The sequence below is a fragment of the Canis lupus genome, chromosome Y (assembly GCF_048164855.1).
Source record: "Canis lupus baileyi chromosome Y, mCanLup2.hap1, whole genome shotgun sequence".
In the NCBI taxonomy this organism is placed as follows: Eukaryota; Metazoa; Chordata; class Mammalia; order Carnivora; family Canidae; genus Canis; species Canis lupus.
This window is the reverse complement of record NC_132877.1, coordinates 8,685,694-8,700,957: the sequence shown is the minus strand read 5'-3', so window position 1 is coordinate 8,700,957 and position 15,264 is coordinate 8,685,694. Positions and strand designations below refer to the sequence as shown.

Below are 15,264 nucleotides of genomic sequence, written 5' to 3'. Positions count from 1 at the left end.
TGTTTATAGACGCCTCGGCCTGTAGGTCCTTCCTTTCGAATGGACAGTGCTCCCATCCGGTCGGTCGGTCGGTCGGTCGGTCCGGTCGGTCACCTTAGCATATCTTCTCCAGCTCCCGTGAGCAGTGTGGTCATGCAATTCTACTTTGGGCCTAACGGGGGATGGATGGGACCGACCGTGCCACAGAAAGGGAGACCGCATCGAGTCCTTGAGCCTAAGGCACGTCTAAGACAGTGACTCTCTAAAGTACGTGGAGGGGATCCCTGGGTGGCGCAGCGGTCGGTTTGGCGCCTGCCTTTGGCCCGGGGCGCGATCCTGGAGACCCGGGATCGAATCCCACGTCGGGCTCCCTCCCTGTGCATGGAGCCTGCTTCTCCCTCTGCCTCTGTCTCTGCCTCTCTCTCTGTCTCTCTCTCTCTCTCTCTCTATGATTATCATAAATAAATAAAAATATTTAAAAAAATAAAAATAAAATAAAGTACATGGAGGCAGAAGGAGGCCAGCTGGAGTTTTGTTGTGTGGGTTGCGTATCTGTGGCAATGGGGTGGGTGTGGGTGGCTGTTGTTTGTTTTCTGGACGAGGTGAAAGAACCCTTTGAGTGCAAGTATTTGCAGAAGGGGGCCGGCGGGATGGGAAGGTGTGGGTCAGTCCATTCACCGAGAAAACCGGAGACTCGGCCTTTTTAAGAACTCGGCAACGGGAGGAGTATAGCTTGGCTCATCGCAGCAACTGGCAACTCAGCAGAAACAACAGAACATTCCCAGAATGAATGGAGTTTGCAGGAGCCAACGTGAGCATGCCCCACCACCCTCCGCGGGTGCGTCCGTGTAAACACACACACACACACACACACACACACACCCCGGCCTTCCATTTCCAAATCCACCAGAGGACTCAGGGTTGGTTGGGGGTGGGGATGGAGGGTGGCGGGTGGCAGAAGGGAGGTTCAGGGCCATCCATTCCAATGGCCCTCATTCAATCATTTCATTCAAATGCACATGGCTGTCTGTTAAAGTCCGAGCCTGGGACTTCTCTCCATTGAATGGCTTTCTGCACCTCCCCCAAACCCTCAGGCTGCGGCTCCCAAGCTGTGGGGGAGGGGAGAGAAGAAAAGAGAAGAGAAGAGGAGAGGAGAGGAGGGGAGGGGAGGGGGAAAGAGAAGGGCAAAGAGGATGTCTGAAGAACTCACATTGTTTGGGGTCCAAAAGCGACCCCTCCTGGTTTCCTGACCCAGGAAACCCCAATAAACCCTTTGGGAATCAATCCTGAATGTGGAGGATGCCATCTCACTCTTAATGCCTTCCAGGGGTGGGGGTGCGTCTGGGAGGGCGTGGCATGGCGGGGACTGGTGAATCTGATGGGGAGTTAAACACATGACCACCGTGGTGTCTTAGGGTCCAGAGGCCAAACACAGGCATGGAGTGATATGGGCGAAGGACTAAGGGAGGCCTGGCCAGGGACAGTTCTGACTCATCCACCCTGGGTGAGGGCCCAACAAGGACACTCTTTCCTCTAAAGCGACGGGCCAACAGTCTCCTGGTTCCCCATCGACCTGTCCTCCCTCTCGCACCCACTTCCCAAGGGAAATCCGCAGTCTCATTCGAAGTAGTCCCCGGCTGTGTCACAAGCCACCTTCTGTCTACTAAAAGGAGTAAGGAAGATGGACAAACATGAACCAGCCCGACAGATGGCACCTCCGCACGGAGGGGTTGGGGGGTGGGGCCCTCCCCGGACAAAACGTGACTCTGAGCTTGAAAACATGAAAGGGCAGAAGCTCCGGGGGGGGGGGGGGGGGGCCCCCGGGCCCCAGGCCCCGGCAGGCCCGCTCCGTCAGAAGAGCACTCAACTTTTGATTGCAGTCAGGGTTGTGAGTTTGAGCCCCACGTTGGGTCTAGAGATGATGAAAAATGAAGGAACAAACTCTCAATAACTTAAGTATGTATGGAGCGCCTGGGTGGCTCAGCGGTGGAGCGTCCAGGGATCCCCGGGTGGCTCAGAGGTTTAGCGTCTGCCTTCAGCCCAGGGCCTGATCCTGGAGACCCAGGATCGAGTCCCACGTCAGGCTCCCTGCATAGAGTCTGCTTCTCCCTCTGCCTGTGTCTCTGTCTCTGTGTCTCTCGTGAATAAATAAATAAAATATTAAAAAAAAGAAAGAAAGAAACGACTACAACATTCCATTTTAGGTGACGTCTATTTTTCTTTTTACCACAACTGGGGGGTAGAAAAGCAAAACAAACAAAAACAAACAACAACAACAACAAGACCCCACCCCCACCCCCCCACCCTGTCCTTGGCTCAGAGTAAGGGAATTCCTGGGTCAGGTTGAAAGAGGGGGAGGGGGTGATATCCTGTCGTCCGCAGTGTGGAAAACCAGGGTTCAGCAACCTGGAATTGTTTCTGCCTCGCCAGGTAGACAGACGTGGTCACTGTCGTCAGCCCTGCAAAAGCAAGGCAAGAGGGGATCCCTGGGTGGCGCAGCCGTTTGGCGCCTGCCTTTGGCCCAGGGCGCGATCCTGGAGACCCGGGATCGAATCCCATATCAGGCTCCCGGTGCATGGAGCCTGCTTCTCCCTCTGCCTGTGTCTCTGCCTCTCTCTCTCTGTGTGACTATCATAAGTAAATAAATAAAAAAAAGAAAAAAAAAAGAAAAAAAAAAAAAAGCAAGGCAAGAGGGAAGAACCTCCGCATTTCCAAGCACCTCGTAGGGGCAACCTGGGAGGCTCGCTGGGGTTAAGCAGCTGACTCTCGGTTTCATCCGCCAGGAGGTGGCACTCTTGACTCGCCCAGTGAGGCCGCGGCGACCTCTGGAAGGAAGGTATCAGGCTCACGGTTTCCGAGGGGCTCGGGTGGCTCCCGAGAAGTGGATCTGAGTGTCTCCAGGCTGTCTGATCCTATCTGAGTCTTAGGATGCGATTCCAGGGGCCCCTGGCCCGCTCGGTCAGTAGAGAGCACGACTCTTGACCTACAGGCCGTGAGTGCGAGCCCTACGTTGGGAGTAGAGATCACTCTGAAAAATAAACCGGGGCGGGGGGGGGGGGGGGGGGAGGGGGGGGCGGAGGAAGAGAAGAGAAAAGAAAAACAGATGCCATTGCACTCAAGGAAGGCAGGTCTTGGTGATACAAGGGATTCTTCCAACAGTGGCCGGTCACAATGAGAACATATTCCCACGGAACAGACCTCACGCAGATGATTGGCAATTGCCATAAAAGAAAGATAACTCATTAGAAAAAGAGAGAGAAAGAGAGAAAAAGAAAAAAGAAAAGAAAAGAAAAGAAAAGAAAAAAGATAACTCACTGAGAGTTTCTGAACACTGACGGGTCACAGGTAGGGAGAAAAGATAAGGATTTTAAAGATTTTTTTTTCTTTAGATTTTATGTATTTATTCATGAGAGACACAAACGCACACAGAGAGAGAGAGAGAGAGAGAGAGAGAGAGAGAGAGAGAGAGGCAGAGACACAGGCAGAGGGAGAAGCAGGCTCCATGCAGGGTCTCCAGGATCACGGCCTGGGCTGAAGGCAGCGCTAAACCGCTGAGTCACCAGGCCTGCCCAAGGATAAGGATTTTAATTTGTTTACAAACTCACTCGTTCCTCCAATTTCTCTAAGGTATAGATATCTCTACAGACAAAGTTTCCTTCAAACTGGAAGAGCAAACATGAGGGGATCAGCAGTGATTTGAACAAGAGCCCTTAAAAAAGGGTCATCAGGACGCCTGGGTGGTTCAGCGGTGGGAGCAGCTGTCTTTGGCTCAGGGTGTGATCCTGGAGTCCCTCATCGGTCTCTCCCTGCAGAGCCTGCTTCTCCCTCTGCCTGTGTCTCTGCCTCTCTCTCATTGTGTCTCTCGTGAATAACTAAATAAAGTCTTTAAAAAACAAAAACAAAGAAACCGGTCATCATTGTCTTTCGCTCTTTTCAGTTCCATGTTGTTCCTTTTAGTTCTGTTTGTTTAAGATTTTATTTATGTATGAGAGAGAGAGAGAGAGAGAGAGAGAGAGAGAGAGAGAGAGAGAGAAGCAGGCCCCATGCAGGGAGCCCGATGCGGGACTCGACCCCGGGACTCCGGGGTCACGCCTTAAGCCCAAGGCAGAGGCTCCACCGCTGAGGCACCCAGAAGTCCCTGGTTTTGTTCTGGGTAAATGCAGCTATTTCACTAGTTCTGGCAATTCATACTGTTGTTCGATGATCTCAGGGTGACCAGAAACTGAGATGTGTCAAAAGTCCTTTGCGTGGTTCTTCTGGAATCTGGGATAAATAAAAAATAAATAAATAAATAAATAAATAAATAAATAAATAAGTGTGCGTGTGTGTGTGTGTGTGTGTGTGTGTGTGTGTGTGTGTGTGTGTTTTGTTTGTTTTTGCAAGAGCATCAGAACATGGCATGTACATGACATGGCGGTCACCGGTGGACGTGGTTAAAGACCCGAGGAGAGTTGGCTAGAGTGCAGTCGAGAAGAAAAACGGATTATGATTTGTCACACACGGCATTTTAACAATGTACCAGGGCACGTTACCACTTAACGAATTTACGTCGCTTTTGGAACACCCACAGCATTCACGCAACCAATATAATCTAAGAGGGCTTATGATTCTTTGTCTGATGCTGCTTCTCACGTGCCTTCACATAGCAGGTAAACGACCTATGTTAGTCAAGAGACTCAACCTAGGGCTAGACTTTTCTGGGATCCGCTGAAAATCCATGACCGGATGAAGGAACCAGCAAACAGCCGGGCAGCCAGCCGACCAGCCAGATACACAAACCATCCATCCATCCATCCAACCAACCAACCAACCAACCAACCAACCAACCAACATCTCAGAAGCTTTCAAGGCCCGGGCCTATAAAGGATCACGGGTCATTACAAAACTGAAAACAATGTCAGTATCTGTTTCGCCAGGGTGGCCCTAGGAGATTCCACAGGAGCTTATAGAGTTGTCTCCAAAATGTAGCTCCTTTAATATTGAGAAGTTTTCACTCTCTCACGGAGGTAATTCGCGGATAAAAAGGAATATAAAAACCTGGCTGGTCCGGAGAGAGAAAATAATAATAATATATTTTTCTCTTCTCTGTTCACAATCCCTTGCCATGATGAGACTACCAACGCAAGGAAATCTCTTCATTTTAACAGAGACAAGAGCCGAGTCTTAATGCTATACCAGTGTACTAGTAAAGCTCACTTCTCCCAATCTCAGTCTGTCCTGACCATGCCTACAATTCCTTTTCAAAAAAATCTGCTTCCGGGACGCCTGGGTGTTTCAGTGGTTAAGCCTCTGCCTTTGGCTCAGGACGTGATCCCGGACTCCCGGGATCGGGTCCCATAGCGGGCTCCTTGCATGGAGCCTTCTTTTCCCTCTCTCTGCCTCTCTCTGTCCCTCCCTCCCTCTCTCCCTCCCTCCCTCCCTCCCTCCCTCCCTCCCTCCCTCCCTCCACTCCCTTCCTTCTGAATAAGTAAATAAAATCTTAAAAAAGAAAAAAATAGCCAGGCTCATTTCAGGACAGAATTATTTTCTTTTCCCTCACCAAAACATGTATTCTCACGCCTTGTACGTTTCCTACACATCTCCTACATTGTCACACACGGAATTGTTTTCCTTCTCGTTCTCCAGTAGTCTCCATTCCATTGGCAGGCTTTTGCAAAATTGTAATATATTAACTTCTTTTCAGAGAGAGAGCACTGTGTGAAGGGGGGAAGGGGGAGGAGGAGGAGGAGGGAGAGGGAGAGAGTGGGAGACCGAGCATCTTTCCTTTTTTACACTATTTTGTTTCTTTATTCCTGTGTGTGAGAGAGAGACAGAGACAGAGACATGGGCAGAAGCAGGTCCCCCCCCCCCCCACCCCCCCCCCGCAAGGAGACGGATGCAGGAAAGGATCCCAGACCCGCATGATCGGGAACGAACGAACGAACAGAACTTCATCCCAGATCGTGGGAACTTGTGAAATATTGGCACTCGTCCTTATCGCTCCGAGCTGTCTTGTTCCGATGATGTTTACCCGCGCCAGCCTTTGAACTCCTAACCTACAGTTCCTTTTTTTTTTTTTTTTAATTTTTATTTATTTATGATAGTCACACAGAGAGAGAGAGAGAGAGAGGCAGAGACATAGGCAGAAGGAGAAGCAGGCTCCATGCACCGGGAGCCCGACGTGGGATTCGATCCCGGGTCTCCAGGATCGCGCCCTGGGCCAAAGGCAGGCGCCAAACCGCTGCGCCACCCAGGGATCCCATAAGCTACAGTTCCTTTACAAAGGGATGTTAGCAATATAGCATCCGGAGGTAGAGGAAACCTCTCCCTCGTAGAACCCACAGGGACACGTAGACACAGACGAGACGCCAACAAAGTATATAGCCTTGGTCTCACTCCTATCTATCTGTGGAGAGGTCACGAAAGACCCGATGTTCCGATCTCCCCGCTGGCTGGGTGACAACAACTCCAGTGGCCAGCGAGCGTGACCGCGTCCGGACCCCGTCCATCCTTTGGTTTCCATTTCGAAAGAGAAGAGGCCGGTTTCCTGCAAAGATACCCAAAGCCGCAGCAACAACCCAACCCGAAGAAGACCAGAGCGTCTGTCTCCCCGAGCGAGCCGAGCACTGGTTCCTCACTCACCAACAGTCGGGACATGACTGATGGAACCAGAGGGATTCCTAGGTTAGGTTCCGGTCCCTGGGCTGGCCTCATTGCCAGCTTTCTCTAATCGTGGGGAGCATAGCATTGAGGCATGAGCAAAGCACCCCATTCACCCGGTTCGGGCCATCTGAGCCTCAGGTTCCCCTTCCACGTGTCCCAGGTCAGCGAGCACTTGCAAGTAAGTATAGGCCCCCTAAGCAGCCCAGTGGTAGCCTGCCGGAGTTTCCTGTGGCTGGCGGGGGGGTGGGGGTGTCCTGTGCTCAACCTTCGCTGCAGGGTTCTCTAGGGTCTGGTTCGGTTCACCCCGCTTTTCTGCGTGCGTGTGCACGTGCGTGTGCATGCTCCATAAGGAGCTGGGGCGTCCTCGGGAGGAGGGACGCCGTAGAGAGTGGACAGTTTATTCTCTGATCTTGGTACGGGCAAGGCTGTAGGGCTTGAACTCTATGGGAACCAGGAAGGTTTTCTTCCGTTTTCTCATCGTCAGTTTTGGCAGGTTGCCTTTTAGCGATCGATCAATCCGATCGAAACAAAACAAAACAAAACAAAACAACTTTTTTTCCCTTTTTGTAAAGATTCTGTTTATTTTCTCCTGAGACACAGTGAGTGGGAGAGTCGGACCGACACACAGGCAGAGGGAGAAGCAGGCTCCATGCTGGGAGCCCGACGTGGGACTCTGATGCCGGGCCTCCAGGATCAGGCCCCGGGCTGAAGGCGGCGCTCAACCGCCGAGCCACCCGGGCTGCCCACCTTTTTCTTTTCTTTTCTTTTCTTTTCTTTTCTTTTCTTTTCTTTTCTTTTCTTTTCTTTTCATTGTTTTATTTTCAAAAGATTTTAGGTGTATGCGATGTTTACACCCAGGTTAGGGCTCGTCCTCACAACCGAGAAATATAGAGTCCCACACTCCACCCACAGTGCCAGCCAGCAGCCACGCAGCCCTTCATCGATTTCATTTGTTCATTTATTTGCTTGCTTGCTTGCTTGCTTCCTGGCTTGCTTATGTATACATTCATTCAGCCGGTCGGTCGGTCAGTCGATCAGTCCAGTCAGTCAGTCCTTTTAATTAATCATTCATTCTTTCCTGTTTTAGAGATGTTCTTTATTTATCCATGAGAGACACACAGAGACAGGTATTGACAGATGCAGAGAGAAGCAGGCTCCCCGCGGGGAGCCCCAAGTGGGAGTCGGGGCCCCAGGACCCCAGGATGATGACTGACCTCAAGGCAGATGCTGAACACGGAGCTACCCAGGCATCCCCGTTGCTTGACTTTTTAGGGGAGGCAGACAGGCAACGTGCACTCAGTGGCACGGAAATAGAGCCCAACTAGTGCTGAGTTTTCTGTGAGCCGTTTGGGCCTGGGTCAGTGTGAAAGCCAATGGAGCAGGGCCCAGAAACGTTCAAGGCTGAGAATTTCCTTCCTCCATAATCATCATTTCACAGATGCTTAATTGAAAGTGGTATCTATGGTATGGCAAACGTCTTTCTCTGTTTGGGTTCTAGCAAGACCCAGAGAGTCGAAGCCCCTAAGCTCACGGACTGAAAGTTGCAAGTTGGATGCAGAGATAGTTAGGCAGGCAGGCAGAGCCGGAAAGGCAGGCGCCACACCGGTGGGTCCAGGTGTGAGGAGTGTGGGATCCCAGGGCAGCTGGGACGGACACAGCCTGGTCCGGATCCACCCAGGTCAGTAGCGTTTCCTGACACAGGACAGGCACCAAAGAGGGGCCTTGGGGTGGCTTTCCTCCTCCGCCTCCTTGGGATGGGGACATCTGCCCCACTCGGGGCATGCCCCCCACCCGCCTGTGCGGTGTGTGGAGAGAGACCCTTTGTCTCACCGTCACCGCTACAGCAACCGAGGACAGTCCTCAAACAGGAGCACGGTCACATGAGCATCGGTCCCATCTGAACCTATTCCCTCGTTGGGGATCCTAGGGTGCTAGGGTGTGTCTAGGGATACACCTGGAGGACGAGGTCCTGTGTGTGGGAACCCGATGAACGCACAAGAGGGTGGGTGGTGGTGGGAAGGAAGAGGTGCGGACGAGGTGTGCCCGGGTGGCATACCCGAGTTTGAGCGTCTGCCTTCGACTGGGCTCCGGGCGGGCGTCATCACGGCTTTTTGGGGATCCAGCACCGCACCGGCCCCCCCCCCCCCCCCCCCCCGCGTGGAGCCTGCTTCTCCCTCTGCCTGCGTCCCGGCCTCTCTCTGTGTGTCTCCCGTGAATAAATACAGTTTATTTATTCATTTATTTTTTAAATATTTAATTTATTTATTCGAGAGAGAGAGAGAGAGAGAGAGAGAGAGAGAGAGAGGGAGAGATCGGGTGCCCGATCAATACAGTGTAAGAAATTAAACTTAAGAGTAAAAAAAATGGAGGGCAGCCCCGGTGGCGCAGCGGTTTGGCGCCACCTGCAGCCTGGGGTGTGATCCTGGAGACCCGGGATCCAGTCGCACATCGGGCTCCCTGCATGGAGCCTGCTTCTCCCTCTGTGTCTCTGCCTCTCTCTCTCTCTCTCTCTCTCAATAAAAAAATCCTTTAAAATAATAAACAAACAAACAACGAATGAATGAATGAATGCACGAACGAACAAATAAATAAATAAAATTTAAAGAGTTTCAAAAAAGAGAGTAAAAAAATGGAATGGAAAGATAACTTGGCGAGGAGGATGTGTGAACGTATGTAATGCCGCTGAGCGACTCTAGGCTTAGAAAGGGTTACAAGGTTCCATCGTAGGTGACGCCTGTCTTTTGGACCACAACCGAAACACAAAACAAGACCTCCTGTCCCTGGCTCAGAGTAAGGGAGTTCCTGGGTCAGGCTGGAGGGGGTTCCTGTGGTCCGCAGAGTGCAGAACCCCGGTTCAGCCATCTGGACTCTTTTCTTCCTGTCCGCGGAGACAGGCGTGGTCGCAGACGGCACACTCCTGTAAAGGCAAGGCCAGAAGGAAGAACTTCAGCATTTCTTTTGCTCTTCTTTTCTGTTCTTCCGGTTGTTGTGGTTCCGGTGTCGTTGAGCCTCAGCATTTCCAAGCACCTCGTAGGGGCAACCTGGGAGGCTCGCTGGGGTTAAGCAGCTGACTCTCGGTTTCGTCCGCCAGGAGGTGGCACTCTTGACTCGCCCAGTGAGGACGCGGCGACCTCTGGAAGGAAGGTATCAGGCTCACGGTTTCCGAGGGGCTCCGGTGGCTCCCGAGAAGTGGATCTGAGTGTCTCCAGGCTGTCTGATCCTATCTGAGTCTTAGGATGCGATTCCAGGGGCCCCTGGCCCGCTCGGTCAATAGAGATCACTTTGACAAATGGACCCCGGGGGCCGGGGCCGGGGCCGGGGCCGGGTGGGGGGCGGGGGGGGGGGGAGAAAGGGAGGGGAGGGAGGAGGGGAGGGCGGCGTGGGGACCGGGGGAGGTCGAAAGAAAGAAAAACAGACGCCATTCTACTCAAGGAAGGCCTTGGTGATACAGCGGATCCTTCCAACGGTGTCTGGTTGCAATGAGCACGGATTCCCACCGACCTTCTGAAGAGGATTTAACAATCGCCAAAAAAAAAGGAAGATGACTCACTGAGAGTTTCTGAACTCTGTTCAGGGTTTCGTGGACCTCATTCAGTTCCACGTTGTTCCTTTCTGTTCGGTTTCCATGCAGCTTTTTCATTAGTTCCGGCAACTCCTACTGTATGTAGTTGGACAATCTCAGGGTGACCAGATACCGGGATTCGTCCAGAGTCCTTTCCGCGAATCTTCTGAAAAGTGGACCGCATTGTTGCAAGACCTTCCTAACAACACCTGCACGTGACAGGGAGGTCACCCACGGATGGACGTGCCTAAAGACCCAATGAGAATTCATTATAATGCAGTCGAGAGGAAAATCCGACCAGTTTCTGTCACACACACATACATACACACACACACACACACACACACACACACAACACACATGCACGTACGCAGAGCATTTAAACAGTTCGAATGTGGAGTGACGGCACTCTACCAGGACACGTTACAAGTTTAGGAATTTCATTTCCTGTTCGGAACACCGGCAGCATTCACCCACACAATATAATCTAAGAGGGCTTATGATTCTTTGTCTGACAGTGCTTCTCATGTGCCTTCCCATAGCAGGTAAACGACCTATAGTAGTCAAGAGACTCTATTTAGGGTTTGGCATTCTGGGATCCGCTGAGAATCCACGAACGGATGAAGGGACCAGTAGACAGACAGACAGGCAGCCAACCAGCCAACCAAAAACATCTCAGAAGTTTTCAAGGCACATGCCTACAAAGGATCACGGATCATAACAAAACGGAAATCTTCAGTGTCTCTTTCGCCGAGGTGGCCCCTAGGAGATTCTACAGGTGCTTTTAGAGTTGTCCCCAAAATGAAGCTCCTTTACCGTGGAGAAGTTTTCACTCTTACGTAGTAGGGGAAGACCGGATACAAACGAACCCAAAAAATAAAATAAATAAGTAAATACCAAAAAAAGTGAAACAAGAACAACCAAAAAAAAAAAAAAAAAAAAGGGAATCTAAAAACCTTGCTGTTCTGGGCAGGTAAAGGGAGACACACACACACACACACACACACACCCCCCCCAAAAAACAAACAAAAAACCCCCAACCAAACCACACCAAACCAAGCCAACCAACCAAACAAAAAAGCACCTTGTCTTTGTCTTTTCTTCTCTGTTCACACTCTTATCAAGAGTAGACTACCAATGCAAGAGAATCTCGCCATTTTAGCAGAGAGAAGAGCCAAATCTCAGTTGTACACCAGTGTAGTAGTAAAAACCCACTTCTCCCAATCTCAGTCCGTCCTGACCACGCCTGCAATCCCTTTTCAAAGAGTCTGCTTCTGGGACGCCTTGGGTGGCTCAGCGGTGGAAGGTCTGCCTTTGGCTCAGGGCCTGATCCCAAGGGTCCTGGGATCCAGACCCACATCGGGCTCCCCACGTGGAGCCTACTTCTTCCCCTGCCTGTGTCTCTGCCTCTCTCTCTCTCTCTCTCTCTCTGTGTGTGTGTGTCTCTCTGTCTGTCTCTCTCTTTCTCTGTCTCTGCCTCACTGTGTCTCTGTGTCTGTCTCTCTGTCTCTGTCTCTCTTTATCTCTCTGCCCCTTTTCTCTGTCTCTTTGTCTCTCTCTCCCCTTCTCTCTGTCTCTGCCTCTCTCTGTGTCTGTCTCTCTGTGTCTCTCTGCCTCTCTTTTCTCTGTCTCTCTCTCTTTGTCTCTCTCTCCCCTTCTCTCTGTCTCTGTCTCTGCCTCTGTTTATCTCTCTGCCTCTCTTTTCTCTGTGTCTCTCTCCCCTTCTGTCTCTGTCTCTCTTTATCTCTCTGTCTCTCTCTTTGTCTCTCTCTCTCCCTGTCTCTCTCCTTCTCTGTGTCTCTCTCTTTCTCTATCTCTGTCTCTCTTTGTCTCTGTCTTGCTTTCTCTGTCTCTCTCTATCTCTCTGTGTCTCTGTCTCTGTGCCTCTGTCTCTCTTTGTCTCTCTCTTTCTCTGTCTTTCTCTCTGTCTCTCTCTGTCTCTGTTACTCTCTCTCCTTCTCTCTGTCTCTCTCTGTCTCTGTCTCTCTCCCATGAATACATAAATAAAATCCAAAAAAATAAAAAACAGAAAACAAAAAACAAATCTCAAAAATCTCCTTCATAAATCCCTTCTATAATTTCTTTTTCCATTCCGTCCGTCTTAAGTGTTCTTTCTCTAAATAGCCAGGCTTTGGGACGCCCCTGTGCCTCAGCGTTTGAGCGTCTGGCTTCAGCTCAGGGCGTGATCCCAGACTCCTGGGACCGAGTCCCATATCAGGGTCCTCGCATAGAGCCTGCTTCCCTTGTCTCTGCCTGTCCCTGTGTCTCTCGTGAATAAGTAAATAAAATCTTAAAAAAAAAAAAAAAAAAGCCAGAGTCATTTCAGGACAGATTCATTTTCTTTTTTATTTTATTTTGTTTATTTATGATAGAGAGAGAGAGAGAGAGAGAGAGAGGCAGAGACACAGGCAGAGGGAGAAGCAGGCTCCATGCACCGGGAGCCTGATGTGGGATTCGATCCCAGGTCTCCAGGATCGTGCCCTGGGCCAAAGGCAGGCGCCAAACCACTGCGCCACCCAGGGATCCCCGATTCATTTTCTTTAACCACCACCCGTATTTTCATGCCTTGTATCTATTCTACATGTCTCCTACTATCTCACACACAGAGGTTGTTTTCCTTATCGTTAACCAGTAGTCTCGATTCCATGTGGCAGATTTTTTAAAATTGTACTTATTTTACACTTTTTGAGAGAGGAGAGAGAGAGAGAGAGAGAGAGAGAGAGAACTTTGTGAAGGGGGAAGAGAGGGAGGGAGGGAGACAGAGACAGAGACATAGGCAGAAGCAGGCTCCCCACAAGGAGCCAGATGTGGAAAGGGGTCCGGACTCGGATACCCCCCCCCCCGCCGCCCCAGAATTGGGCCCTGACCCAAAGGCCGATGCTCAACCCCTCAACCGCTGAGCCACCCAGGCGGCAGACTGTTAACTCCTAGAAACCTCAGTCTCTGGTGAAAAGTCAGTAGGAACCACGGGCACATTGTCTATCGTACCAGAAATCCTTAGATTGTCAAATGTATGAATACATGTAATAGTTTTTAGAAACACGTGTGTGTGTGTGTGTGTGTGTGTGTGTGTGTGTGTGTATTGTTGGGCTGGCTGAGAGACAGGGGCACCCAAAATGGCGGACATCTCAAACTGGGTCAAAATGGCTGATCTTCCCGTCAAAGCATCCCTGACCACCACATCATCTCCAGTGAGTCGAAGCCTAGATGGGAAACCGAAACTTTCCATCCAGGAACCGCCCCCGCCCCCTCCCCATCGTCTGATACTATCCCCCCCCACCCCCAGCCAATCACCTAAGGACACGGTGTTCCCTTGTCTAATTTGGATCCAGAGTCGGAACCAAGAAGGCTTCAAAACCCCCACAGTCCCCAACCCCGCGCGACTTCCCTGACTCTGGCCACCTCTCCGAGTCATGGAACCTCACCCAGGAGCGCTCCCCATTAAAGCTCTCTCCTACCTACTGCCTGGCTCTGCTGGTTTTTTATTTCTCCGCTGTTCATTTTGTAAAAACCTAACATGTAGGACACAATTTTTTTTTTAAGATTTAAGAGGGGGGGGGGGGGCAAAGACACAGAGGGAGAAGCAGGCTCCAGTGCAGGGAGCCTGACGTGGGACTCGATCCCGGGACTCCAGGATCACGCCCTGGGCTGAAGGCGGCACTAAAACGCTGAGCCACACGGGCTGCCCTGTATGATACAATTGTGAAGGAAGCACGAAACAGGGGATCCCTGGGTGGCTCAGCGGTCCTGCAGGGTGCCCGCTTCTCCCTCTGCCCGTGTGTGTGTGTGTGTGTGTGTGTGTGTGTGTGTGTGTGTGTGATGAATTGTGAATTAAAATTAAAAAAAAAAAAAGAGGAAGGAAAAGAGAAACGAACAAACCAACCTGAAACACGTTTAGTGACACACCCAGGTATCTGCAGGTTTCCTGAATCAGACAAAAGAGAAACACAAAAACTGAGGTGGGGGGAGGGGGGGGAGGAAGAAAAGGGCAAGGGGTGGGGGAGGAAAACCCAACACCACAAAACAAAAAAACCACCTTGGGTGTCTTACTGACTCACACTTTAGTATTTTACCTTTCTGTTGGAAAGACAAAAAGAAAAAAAAAAAAAAAAAAGGAAAGACAGACGCCAGGTATCCGATGAACTGAACCCAATTTATCAATTAAGCTAGTTACACCTTCAAAGTTCCAGGTCACCAAAGATTTGGGAAGCTATTGTAAAAGTTTAACCTATAGACTTTTATTTATTTATTTATTTATTTATTTATTTATTTATTTATTTATTTATGATAGTCGGGGGGGGGGGAGAGAGAGAGAGAGAGAGAGAGAGAGAGAGAGAGAGAGAAAGAGAGGCAGAGACATAGGCAGAGAGAGAAGCAGGCTCCATGCACCGGGAGCCCGACGTGGGACTCGATCCCGGGTCTCCAGGATCGCGCCCTGGGCCAAGGGCAGGCGCCAAACCGCTGCGCCACGCAGGGATTCCCCCCTTTTTTCTTTTTTTTCTTTTTCTTTTTTTTTAACCTGCTTGCTCGTCACAAGGAAAAGTACACGAGACGGACAAAATCGATCATTTGAAGTAGTTTCCGTGGACAAATCCTCAGAGGCACAACTCCACTAATCCGTTGAGTTCACAGCAAAGTTGAGTACGCCCGTCCCTCGGGGCCTGGACCCTCCGGCATGGGCATGGCATCCGGGTGGGTCCCGGTGGAACAAGGGGATAAGTAGTTCTCCTTTTCTTTTCTGTGCCTGTGGGTCTAAGAAGACACCACACGTGTCTTGTTTCTTTGTAATGAGGTGGCGGAAGGGTCTATCTCGATCACCACCATTCCAGGCCCACAAACTGTGACGGGAGCACAGCACATCCCACCGCCCACCCCAACGGCGGCGGAGGCGGGGGCGCGTGGGGACAAAACCGGTTATCCGTATGAAGTGTGACGGTGATAGGTAGCTCCCAGGACACGTCTTTTTACAGGAAACCCACAGGGACCGCGGATACGCAGAGATGACTGAGGCTGATGTGAATCCGAAGGCCTACCCCCTGGCAGATGCCCACCTCCCCAAGAAACTCCTGGACGCGTGTTCA

At 51.0% G+C, this 15,264-nt stretch overlaps 1 pseudogene; it reads left to right on the top strand.

The window, feature by feature from the left end:
- Positions 1–14,720: 14,720 nt before the first annotated feature.
- The window catches only part of LOC140629014 (NHP2-like protein 1 pseudogene), a 1,429-nt pseudogene continuing 885 nt past the window's right edge, over positions 14,721–15,264 (top strand).